This window comes from Melospiza georgiana, chromosome 11, assembly GCF_028018845.1.
Source record: "Melospiza georgiana isolate bMelGeo1 chromosome 11, bMelGeo1.pri, whole genome shotgun sequence".
Classification (NCBI taxonomy): domain Eukaryota; kingdom Metazoa; phylum Chordata; class Aves; order Passeriformes; family Passerellidae; genus Melospiza; species Melospiza georgiana.
In genome coordinates this window covers 9,067,702-9,080,939 of record NC_080440.1, presented here as the reverse complement: position 1 = coordinate 9,080,939, position 13,238 = coordinate 9,067,702, and positions in this window count along the sequence as shown.

Genomic DNA, 13,238 nt, shown 5'->3' with positions numbered 1-13,238 from the left:
TTGCTTTAAATACAATTACCTTCCAGACGCCTTGCTGGGCTTGGCCTCCCCAGTGTCTGGTGGCAGTGAGCAGCACTGTTTAATTATGTCCTGCATTGTTTCAGATTGGCTGAATAGTTTCACTGATGTAACTTAAATTTGTCTTGTGAGAAATAATAAATAACACATTGTTCCCCTTTGTCTTTCTTGCAATAGTTTTTAACTTTCTGGGCCTTTCTCCTTTGGGTTCTTTTCCAAGCCGATGTCTTATTTAGCCTATCCTTATATAATGCCTTTCCCCCTATTGTGTATTTCTTCTACATACAATTTTAAAATAAAATATAGCTTTTACCAGCCATATTGATATTTTTATTCTATTCTCTGTTAGTTTCCCCTTACACTGGCACATCTGGTTAACAAAATGGGTATTGATCTCTAAATATGCTTAAAAGTTTCTTTATTGAGTAGCTGGCTGATAATCTGTCTTCTATAGGTTCCTCTATAATTATATTAGACTGATCTGGAATAACCCCCCAACTTTTACTATATTCACAGAGCATTCTTTGCTGAAGGTGGTGTGCATGTTGGGAAAGGATGAGGGGTTTAATTTAATCCATATTGCTTAGCAACATTTACACCATCAATAAACAAGCTCTGTTTTTCTGAACAAAAGATTGCCTGGCCTTACTCCATCCTGACTGTTGCTGGTGGTGGCACTGACAGTGTCCAGCCTGCTGCATTTAGGGTGCTTCCTTCTGGCTTTGTGTCCCTTTTATTCACACTTCAACTCACCTGCTAAATCTTTGCTCAGAATAATGGCAAGATCTTGAAGTGAGGTGCCCATGGAAAAAGCTCATCTTGATTCTCATGTCTCTCATGTTTTACTTGCTGGCAGAGCTGCTGACCAAGTTTGTCACATGGTTGTTTTACCCTCCCTGAAACATCACTGCCAGGAGCCTTGAGAACTGTTAAATGTTTGCCCACAAGTATTTCCCCAAGATCTTTGGCAACTGGATGTCACTTCTGAAATTTCCTACAATTTAGCTTCTAAGGAACAGATCCTGGGATGCACGGGTCCAGGAATGTGAGGGTGAGCTGCAGTGCCCACCCCACCTGGGTGACCTGGTGATGAAAACAGGAATTTCAGCTTTGTTATGAACACAGATGAATAATAACTCTGGCATCCATAAACCCGTAGACCCACAGAGCATTTGGCTGAAGCCTTGTCACCACCCAGCGACCCACTTTGTCTGCATCATTTACTGACGGGGAGGATGAGGAGGAAATTCCCCGGAGGGGGCTCTGCCCCAGCCCACCAGAGCCTTTTCTGTGCCAGATGCCAGAAGCAGCCTTGGAGCTGTGGCTGCAGGTTCTCCTTCCATGGGTGGGACCGGGCCCTGCCCAGCCCTGCCCAGCCCCCGGGCCCTGCCCACCCCCAGGGCACAGCCTGCAGCTCCCGCAGGGCACAGCTCACCCCTCGGGGCCCTGCAGCACCGTCTGCCTCTGCCAGGACACGGAACCTTCTCAGACGCCACAAAGGGCTGCAGGAGAATTAGGAGGTGACATATTTTTGGGGGGGAAAGGGTCATTATTTTCACGTGTAAGCTTGTGGCACACGGGATGCCAACTCAAGTGCCCCTCAAAATTTAAAATGATTGGTAGAATCCAGCTGGGAAGGCATAATCCATAACATCCTCTGTTCTTACAGCATTCTATTTTTTTTTTATTTTCCTCTGAGATTTTTTTTTTATTCTTTAAGCATTTAACTAATGTAACAGTTGACAAACTGTTACATCTTTTTTGTTTGTGTCAAAATATCTCAAATATAAACTTTTTTTGGAGGAAGCAATCAACACCGGCACACATTTTGCTACAAATGTAACTATGTTACTGAAAACACTGGTGCTCTTCAATGCTGACAATAATGATCCTCACCACTTGATTTCCATTTTCGTAAGAGACCAGATTTTCTTGTCATATGCCATGAAGTTCAAATTAAATTCATTCTAAATATACTTCAAAAAAAATCTGATTTTAAGAATTTATTTACTATGTAATTTTTTACTTATTCTTGATTACTCTTATTTTTTTCTCTAAAATAAATAAGGACTTTCTTTACCCTAAACATTGTTTAAGCAATTTGTCTTCATAAAAATGAGTAAATAAATAGGTTTCCATTTACTGAAAGCATGAAGCAGTCATCCTTAATTTCTCTAACTTCTTCAAGGGACTGCAGTATTCATTTCCAAAAGAATGCTCCCTGAGACTTCATCTGGCAAACAAATTCGGCTTCTAAGGTTTGGTCATGATTTTCCTCCTGTTCCAGGAGCTCTTGCCTAATCGGTTTGAATATGAATTTAGAGATGAATGAGAAATCTGTTATTCCATATATGTCAGAGGTAAAGTATAATCTCATTTCCCTGAAGGCAGTCTGGGAGCCTGAATTGCTGATACAGTGAGTGCCTGCTGCCTCCTCTATTTTTCCTTCTTTATTGGGTCTTTTCCTGTAAAAATATATATACTCCTCGGAATTCCAAACAGAATTTGACCTTTCCCAAAGTACTGGCCTAGTTTAAAGTGTATTTTAAACTGTTTGCTTTTGACCGTGAGCAGAATCTGAATCCTGTGATAGGGATGACTGGGAAAGAAACTGTGTCCTTTAACAAGAGACACCATCACTACTCTTACAGCCTCAGTGTGAAGGCCACCAGCACAGAGCAAACCTTTCCTTTGCTCCAGCTGCAGAAAACAGCAGCTGGAGCAGACCTTCCTTGTCTGGTGCTTGATCAAATACTTTCCTGAAGGAGGGTAACAGTTTTTCAGTTTTGTCATTTTTGCCTTTGTTGCTTTATTTTTTTTTTTTATCTTCTAATATCTAATGATTATTTGGTTTTTTTTTTGTTTTTTTTTTTAAGCTTCAGATGTGCTGCTTTGGATGGAGACAACCCCTGTGAGGGAAGGGGCTGCCCCATGGCTGTGGGGTGTCCCAGGAGCTCTGGGCAGCCAGAGCACTGTGACAATGGCAGGATGCTGAGCAGCAGAGCCTGGCCCAGCTCCCTGAGCATCCCTGCAGTGCTGGGCTGTGCCCCTGCCCCAGGCAGACCCAGGCATGGCCCTGCTCCCTGCCTGAGCTTGGACACACGTTCCCACCATGGGCATCCAGCACTGGCCTCTACTTCCATTTCATTTTATCCTTTCCTATTTTATTTAACTCATCTTTCCTGGGCTCATCCTGTCTGTGTTCCTCCACCATGGGAGCAGCCCCTTCCCAGCCCAACCAACCTTCTGGCAGCTTTCCTTCTAAGCACCAGCACTGCCACTGTGCAACCTTCAGACTCTAACTACCAAGAAATCCTTCCATATAACTATTTGTTTCTTCCCCACATAGTCAAATCTCATGTTTTAGCTGCACTTTTGCTACTGCAAGAACATTTTTTATTGTTTTGTCCTTTCCTCACCTTCACTTTACATGCCCATTGAGTCCCGCATTTGCCATGGCTTTTTTCAGCAGCTTCTCCCTCTGGACTAGTCTTTGTGCTTCTGAGACTTGGATTTTGATCCCAAGCAGCTGGAATATATTTTCCCCTTTTTTAAAGCCTCTCTGTAGGTAAAAACAGTTTTGCAAATTCAAGCAAGATTTAAATCAGCATTTTTTCTGTAGCAGATTTCTCCCTTTTGAGCACTGCTTTGATTTCCACAGCATTTCTTCTAAAGTTCAGCAGCAAAATCTTGAGAGAATAGCAGCTTATTGCTTTTGTGATAAACTCTTATCTTTTTTATAATTTAATAACCCTGCCACTAAGTGGAAAACTTCTCTGTCAGTCTCTGTGCCTGTTACACAGCCTGGGAAGCAGCAATAGCACTTACCCTGTCAGCTCTTAGGAAAGCTCAGAATAAACAACATTGCAATTAAAGTGTTTACATATCAGAGCCTCCTCCCTCCTTCCTCATTTCAGGCAATTTCATGAATCAAAAGTCTTCTCACTGACTGTTTTTTGTAGCTGTCTGGCAGGGTTCACTCAGGCTTGGGATGTTTCTCCTTGGTCTGGTGGAACACCATCCCTCCCCATCCTGGGCCGCCTCCCCTGCTGCCTGCCCAGCTCTTCAGCCTGGGGCCAGAATCTCTCCTCATCCTTCTCTGCCCCTTCCAGCCCCTTCCTTCTCTGCCCCTTCCAGCCATTTCTTGTCTTTGCTGATAAGGTTTCAGTTCAGCCCAAGGCCAACCAAAATTGCAGGCTTGAAACACCCTTTTCAATGAGACAATTCCAATTTTCAGGATTCTTCAGCAGTAAATTTTTCATAAGCCTGTGCTGGGCTTTGAAGCATTTGGTGGGTTTAGAGCTCAAATGGAGTGATTTTAACTTGAGATACAAAGCAAAGCAGACAATAAACAGCTAAAATAGCTAAATAGGAAAAAAAATTCTATTTCTGAACCAAGACCCCTTTTGATGCTGCATCCTGAAATCTAGTAACTGCCTAAGGGTGTTTTCAGCTAAAGAGAAATCAGTCAGCTATTGAGGGGGACAGTGGAGCAAGCTGGGCTGTCAAAGGTGCAAAGAAAACCAAGAGCAAACACTGTGCTTCCAGCTTTGATCAGATTTTGGTGCTTGCAGTGCTGTTTCTAATGGCTCTGCTCCTTCATACAGGAAACTGCTCAGAGGGAAAATGTTGTCAAATGGAAACTGTGGAGTGATGGGGGCAGAATCACTCCTGATATGCTCTGGGCTGCACTTTGCAGTAGAAAAAGCTCCATTTCCTTTATCTCAAAGGGTTGAAATACTCTGAGGCAGGGAGGAGATTGAGGGAGACAGGCCTTAATTATTTTCTTCTTTCTTGTATGATTAAATATGAACAAAAGAACTGCTGCAGTGCACATCCCCTGCACTGAGATCGTGCTGCAAATGCAGAGACAGAGCCAAACTTTGCCAGCAATCTTCTCGTTTCAGCAGCAAGCCCGTGTTCTGCTCAGGATGACAAGAGAAATAAACTCTACAAAACCCAAAGAAGGGCCTGACAGAGCTCAGCCAGACAGGGAGCTTGATTAATAATTAAAAATAATACTTTGAACACTAAATGGTCTTTCATGTTCCTCTGAGCCGTGCTGTAAATCTAGACTGAATCTTTTCCAGCAGGTTTGCATTAGCTGTGACTCAGAAAAACCAGTCTCCTTGAAAGAGGTGTGAAGAGAGAGAGGAAACAGGTTTTTTCTCTGCATGTTGCCTGCAGCTTCTTGCTGAGTGCAGCTTGGCCCCAAGGACCTGACAGTGCTTGTGTGTGTTTGAAAGGGAACCCCACACACAACTGCAGAGAGCTGGAACAGCAGGGTGGGGACTGAGGGGCTGTGGGTGACATCAGAACCTGAAATGTGTGAGTTTGAGGGGCACTCCTGGCTGCCATTTTTCACTTTCTCAGTGTGCTGAAGCAAAAAAAGCCCCTTCACAAGGCAGTTGGATTTTAAATATAAGTGAAACACGGCAGATAAATCCTCTAAACAGGAGGGAGCATGTGGGACCATGCTGGTCTCTGTGCCCCAAACCCTCTTTGCAGATGTTTCTGCCCAGCTGTGGAGGGGAGGTGTGGGAAAAACACTGACACATCTGTTTGATGTGGTGTCAAAATGCTGCCAGAATTCTGGGGACAGAGCTGTCAGAACAAATGCTGACAGACCTGACAGAAGATTGGCTGTAAAGGAAGTCAAAGGAGGAGATAAGAAATGTATTTGATGCAGGAGAGGAGAAGAAAGACTGAGAATTTCATAGAAATACAGAGTGGTGGAAATGATGACCCAGGAAAGTGGCAGAGTTTATTTGGGACAAGGGTGAAACAAGAAGCCTGAAAAAGATCTGGTGTGGTTGAGGCACAGAAAACAGGAGGAACTGGACATGTGATTCCACTGAGAAAGGGTAAGGAAAGGTTGGATCTTTCCTAGATGTGAAAGGAAAATGTGACTCCCAAGGCTACTGATGTAATTACCAGAGTCATTGAGAAAAAACCAACAAGAGGTCAGGGGAAGCAGCATCCTTTCAAGGCTAAATGATGCAAAACTGCACATTCTGAGGAATATTTCCCACAGTTCAGGAATCCTTTGTAAACACAATTAACCACAGCTCTGATTGTGAGAAGAAAGAGAGCTAATGTTGTGTGGAAAATGCACACAGAATGGCTCACAGAGAGTAAAAAATACATAAATACAAGGATAGAGCAAGTAGCTGTGAGTACAGATGATATCTACTCAAAGCCAGGTGTGTTAACACCACTGAGCACAGTTCTGCAGCATTTGGTAATACTTCCACAGGCAAAAAGTAACACCAGACTCCCTGGAGCAGCCTCTGCTCTTCTGCAATAATTAGTGTAAGGTTTAAAAAACAAGCAAAACACTGTTAACTCACAAAATCAGGACAAGAGGTTTGTGTTGCAGACATGGTGTTTATTCAAGGGCTAATTACAGTAGGCAAGAGGCTCCTTAATGCAACAGCGTGAAGGGAGAATAGACTCATGTATGAACAGACAAATTACAAGGAATTTACCTCTCTTGTGCAATTTTGTCAGTCCTTTATCATCTCCCTGCTTCTCAAATAGCTCTCCAAGAGCTGTGGATCACTGGTGTCCATAACTGGAGTCCATGCACTGGGCTTTGAGCCCCCTCTTCTTCCTGGCAGCTACACAGAGGCTCCAGTGAAGCCCACAGAAGGTTTTGTGCAGATATCCAAAACCTCACTTGTGACAAAGGGTCTGGGGGCTCCTGAGATCCTGTCACTGCTTTCCTGTGCCTTGGGACTGATGGCTGGAGTGCCTGCAGGCACACAGGAGAGAGGCTCTGTGCTCACAGCATTAGCACAGGCATTTCCCTATATAAATTGATCTTTAATCCACTGCCTACCTGGTGCTGGGTACTGGATGTGAAACAGTGAAAAGCAGCACTGGACCACCCTAAAATCAATGTACAAGTTCACCTCCATTCACAGATGGGTTGTGCAACAATGAATTCAGGTGTTGCGATATGTCTGCAGGTGCAAGGACAGTGGCCCCGGGCATTTGCTGCCCTCAGCAGAACCCTCACACTGACATTGCCTTTCCTGCCATCCATCTTATTTTAACACACCAGCTGATGATGGGAAGCTCCTTGTGGCTGTAGCTTTGTCTCAGCACCCGAAGGAGCACACCCAGGGGTCAACCTCTCTGCCCAGAGCCTGCTGTGGGTGCAGGGTCCCACATGCAGCAGCCAGGAACCTCTGGGCTCCCATGGTCCCTGAACTGGGGCTGTCCTGCTCTCCAGGCTCTGTCCTGCTCTCCAGGGCCTGTCCTGCTCTCCAGGCTCTGTCCTGCTCTCCAGGGCCTGTCCTGCTCTCCAGAGCCTGTCCTGCTCTCCAGGCTCTGTCCTGCTCTCCAGGGCCTGTCCTGCTCTCCAGGCTCTGTCCTGCTCTCCAGGGCCTGTCCTGCTCTCCAGGCTCTGTCCTGCTCTCCAGGCTCTGTCCTGCTCTCCAGAGCCTGTCCTGCTCTCCAGGCTCTGTCCTGCTCTCCAGGGCCTGTCCTGCTCTCCAGGGGCTGTCCTGCTCTCCAGGGGCTGTCCTGCTCTCCAGGGGCTGTCCTGCTCTCCATGGCCTGTCCTGCTCTCCAGGGCCTGTCCTGCTCTCCATGGCCTGTCCTGCTCTCCAGGCTCTGTCCTGCTCTCCAGGCAGCTGCTCCAAGGCCATTTCATCCACCGGCATCGCCTGCCCGGTGTCGCCGAGGCAACAGCATCCCCAGGGAAGTGGGATGTGTTGCCATAGCAACACGATGCTCTTGGCTCCTGCCTCCTTCCGTGATGCCATGGATGGAAATGTGGGGCTGCTGGAAGCACCGAGTCCTATCGGGGATGGAAAGCTGGGGTGGCCAAAGGATCGTGGCCAACCCAGGCATTAACACCTATCTGCAACCCCAATTACAGCAGTTGCAATTAAAGGCTCCAGCTGCTGTTGCAGCAGCTTTGCCAGTGCCTGCATTAATGCACAGCTCTGAATGAAATAATTTATGTCACATTCCTTTATTACTCATGATCACATGTTTTGCTTTATAGTTAAATTATGAATAATCCGAGCAGGATACATCTTAATGATGCTGTCATTCTTATTCTGGATGCATTGATTCAGCAGGTTCTCTCAACACAGACTCTCTGACAGTTAATGGAATGAGAATTTTTAAATAACAGAACACTGAAAGGAGAAAGAGGGAAAATATGTGACCATCCATAGAAACTGATGACTGCTCCTTTTCCAGAAATGGTGGAAAATACTGCTTCACTCTCCTCTGACTTTCAAAGGATAATTTCAAGGCTGTTTTATCTCTTTTCCAGCAGGTTTCCTGCTGTTCCAAGGCAAAGATCTATTATTTTCACACTAGTAACTTCCACCAGCCAGCAAGGACAGGACCCTACCATGTCAGGTATCACCAGTTCAAGAGAGAGCTCACCTAGGGCTTATGAGACATTGAGGAAAGGTTGGAAAGGGATGAATCATTCGCTGCCAAGAAATGATGGAGCCCCTGAGCCCCCTGGATACACAGAGTCCATCATGGACAGAAGCTGTGTCTGCTGTGCATCCTTGATCCAGTTGTCTTTTCCTGAAGCTGCAACACAAATATTAGGATAATATATCTTGTCAAGCTTTCATAATATAATTTATTTGGAATAACTGCCTTTGTGAGCAGGTAACAATGCAGATGATCCAAGTATGGATGTACAGGGTGTTTTCAGAGTAGGGGAGGACTTGACATCAGTCTAGGACCAAGCATGGTGTGGCTGTGACTCTGGCACAGCCCAACAGAAGCACTTCAGGCTGACTGGAGGAGCAGGAGGAAGCACTGCAAAGGAAGAGCTGCTCACAGAGCAAAGTGTACAGAAATGACATGATTAATTGCTCACTGCCATTGTTCAAGATGTTGCAAAAGCAGAACAACAAATGCTTTTGGGAAAACTTGGGATTCCAACAGTATAAATAAATAAGTATGAAAATAACTATCGCCATTTGAAGACTAAAGGCACCTCTTTATTAAGTATCTTTCAGTGATAAAATAGAGTGTAAAAAGGAGATTTCTGTAATTTGAAAAGACTCTTCTTTAATTAAATATAATTAGAATAATGCCTGACTACAAAGTACAATACTTCGTAAGATCTGTATTGGATATTCATTGCTTCCCAATTGCTTGCATGCTCTGAGGAAAGGGATACAGATTTAAAATATTTTGCAGATATTTACAGAAAAAATTAAAAAGGGATAATATTTTGCACTGCAAAGCACTGAAAAGGGCTCCTGGAGCCATTCAGAACATAGACATACAGGGATGTCTCTGATGTCACTGTCAGGAGTGGGGAGATTGCAGTGTTTGCACCATCACATACTGGCTGACCTGGTATGATCAATAAGAGCTCTTAATAACTACACAGGGAAAAACTCCTTAAAAAATTATAGATAAATATTGACAACACGGCTGTGAGGAATCTAAAGATCTTCCTGCACGGACACTAGATGTCAATGGAGAGACACTTCAAAGCAACTGCAACAAAAGGCAGTGCTGCTGCATTCTCTAAAACCAGATTCTTCTTTTCCTCTTTTCCTAATGCAACTCTTCTAGGCTGCCTTGGAATTAAAGCCAAAACCCCCCTCAGGAGCAGCACTTTACACAGAACATCCATTCAGTTAGTTTCATATGCAGCATGATGTAAGTCATAGTTGAAGGCAGCAAGCATTTTTCAGCTCTACAACCAATCATTTGTTGCTAAGACTGTCAAAGACATGGTGAGGTGGCCTTATAATCCTCTGCCTTGGATGATAAGACCTCCTGTTTCCTTGAATGAAGACATCCAAGCTGCAGTCAAACATCAAATACTTGCATAAAAGTTAAGAACCTAAACTGATTTGGAAAACCAGCCTAGAAGTGAGAAGTTTCATATCTCCATTATCCTCCCCTGAGATACAGAATTCTCTACCAGCATTTTCATAATGCACACACCAAAGCACAGGATGTGAACAATGACAGTAAAACAGAATAGGAACTGCTTACTGATTTTCTCTGAAAACTGGTTAACTGATCTTCATACTGTGCTATGAGTTTAATTAAAACAAATGCTAACAGCTGTAATGAGGCCAACAAAAGGGTTTTCAGAGGCAAATATAAAAATTTGGGGATTTGGTAGATAAAGCTCATTTTTACTATTGTAATTTAAATTTAATACTGCAATTTCAGCACTTGGAATTACTTAACACCCCATACTGACCTGAAAAATGAGCCCTTCATCATAATATTGCCCAATGTTTGTGTACAGCACTTCTGTGCCTGGGATGTGAACACCAAAGGGCAGGACACCAATTGGGAACAGTGAAATGTGTCAATGGCTTCTGCTGGACACCAGAAAACATGGCCAAAGAGCAAAGGAGCTCTGGCTTCTGTCTCAGTGGGAGATCAGGTGCTGCAAGAGGAGAGACAGATCTGGAAGGAGGCTCAAGGTGTCCCCCAGGTGAGATAAGCAACCTGGGGTGAGGGATAGATTGTGGATATAGAGTAAAACTTGGAGGTGAGGGGAAAGGAAATTGTTATTTTACAAGCATCTGGTGAAGATACATGATAAATGGGCAAATGCCAAGTGTGATAAATGGTTAATGACATTCAGTCTACAAAGGGGACAACAGAAGATGTGAAAACAAGAGCTGTAGCAACAGTGACAAAGCCATAAATGTCTGGGTAGAGGCAGGTTGGGACCAGCACAGAAATGTTCATAACCTGAACTGTGTCAGGTGGAAATGTGAGAAGATGGGGATGGGAGAAGTTTGTACATACAGCAGAAGACTATTCCAGATTTTCAAGCAAAGGCTTAAGGAGCAAATAAATTTCAGAGCTCTTTTTATGACAAACCCCTCAACATCAACCAGTTTGTGTTTGAACAGGTTCTGCTGGAAAACACAGACAGCAATTGATAGTCTGGATTCAGATTAGTCTCTGAACAAGTCACAGGGAGGTTAATTTTCTTTCTTCTCTTAAAACAGAGCAATCTGAAACCCTTCTATCTTTATTTAGTAGTGATGTCTGCGTCCTCCAGCAGGATCAGGGCTGCCCAGTGGGGGACTGGCTACAACAGGACACACACAAAGGTCTGTTCCCAGCAGTTCCCCCTGCCCAGAACTCACACCAGCCTCTGTGGAGGAGGCCTTAATGTAATGTTTGCAGTGCTGGGGCCAGAAACGAAAGTACAACCAAAATGGGTACAGCTACCACTTTGTATGCAAGAGAAGCAAGGGCTTAGCCAAGTCCTTATTTGAATATCCCCTGTTTGCACAGCAGGGCTGTTGCTCACGGCTGCTCTGACGTGGCAACCATAAACTCTACATCTGCTATTCAGTGTTGCTCAGGGTAGTTTAAACAACATGGTCATCCCACACGGCTTATGTCACAGAAACTTTGAATCTAGATTCAAACACGTGCCATTTTACATCACAAGTATGACTTGATAGTCAGAGGGATTTCTTTTTACATCTAGGTAACATCTAGGTCAGATGATTTACAAAATCATTTTAAGCTTGGTGCTTTTTACTTCCTGAAAATTTGTAATTGTTACCAACAGAATCAGTGCTTTCTGTGTTCATAAACTAAAATATACCAATGAAAATCATTTATACAGATGTGTCTCCCAACTTGATACTCTGACATTTATCAACAAATGCAGCAAGGTATCTTTCTAAGAATTATCCAAAATATTTTTGATGGACTAAAGGTAGTGTCAAGGTCACAAATTTCAAGTTGGCATAAGTATTTATATTCATTTATTAAAAAAAATGTTGATTTTTTTTTCGCCTGTCTTTGTACTATTGATAGACAGTCCCACATGATTTGCTGAAGTATAGAGTACTCAAGCTATTCACTCTAAAGGCTAACAAAATACAAACTAAATCTTGCTTACTGTCACAAGCAAACCTACTTAGAGCACCTAAGTTTGGTTTCTGAGGTTTAGCACTTTCCTGAGACGGAACCACAGAGAGGCAGGAGAAGCAGTTTCATCTAGCACATGGTGTTCAAGGGTCTCCACATCCTGGTTTTTAAGGGCAGGATCACTTTAGTTTGTTACTGTTACTCCTGGTAAAATGCAAACTCAGAAGGTTTGTGTACATTGTGCACAAAGTTACATGATGTTTATGCACGTTTGCAGCAACTGGAGAGAGCAGTGGGTAGAAAAACATTTGAATGTTAAACATAGAAAACTTAAATTGCATAACTCAGCATGTTTTTTACAATGGAGGTGGTCAGCTATGGGAGCAATAAAGCAAGGGAAATGGGAGTTTTTTAATCTCTTTATATCTTAAAATGAAGACTGGATAAATTCAGTTCATAATGATGTGGCAGCCAAAAAATCTAAGGACAAGTGTCGGAGAACAAAACAGACAGAGCCATTTTCCTGCTGTGTAAAACCAGGGTGAGCCCACATTTTGGGCTGTGGAGACCAGAACTGCACACAGAGCTCATGAAAGGCACAGAGAAGCTGAGCAGCCTCAGAAAGGAGCATTTCATGTCATCCTAGGGAAGGAGCTGCTTTTGGAGGAGAGACCAGCAGGACTGTCAGACCTTAATTTTGAAAGGCTGAGGTAAGACTGCGGTTTACAAAATCACAAAGTAGCAAATAAAACACAGGTAGAAATATAATTTGCCAAATCCTGCAATACCCGGAGTAGGAGGAATTTGGTAAATCTGGGAAGAGTGCTCCAGGTCTTAGAAAAAGAAGTGCTGCTTTATCTAACAGGTATTTAACTTCTGGAACTTGCTGCTGTGACAAACCTTGGTTGCTGGTTTCAGCACCAGGGGGATGTGGAAAACGTGAGGCTGTGTTCACTAAAAACTGTCACCAGAATATTTAGTGTTTTCTTGCATGATCCTTATATGGAATTTGAAGGAAAGTGTAATTAATCCAAGATGTACATATGTTTATGTAGTGTCTGAGCTCTGGCTGGTGCTGACAGGTTTATGAGAAGTGAATTATTACTCGTTATAAAAGGATTTATTTTACTTTTTAAGGAGCCAGTTGGGAAGTTTAATCTGATTATTTTTCCCCAGTGCAAGACTACACAGACCATTTTGCTTTTTCTGCTGGCAACTTTGCAGCTCCTGCCTGAGCAGGACAAGCACTGGAGCTCCACAACAGCTTCACTAATGACACATCAAAGTCACAAAGTCTGGGTAGAACAGGCAGAGTGAAAGGAAGAGACTTCACCATTTGGGAGCACAGGCACGTGGTACAT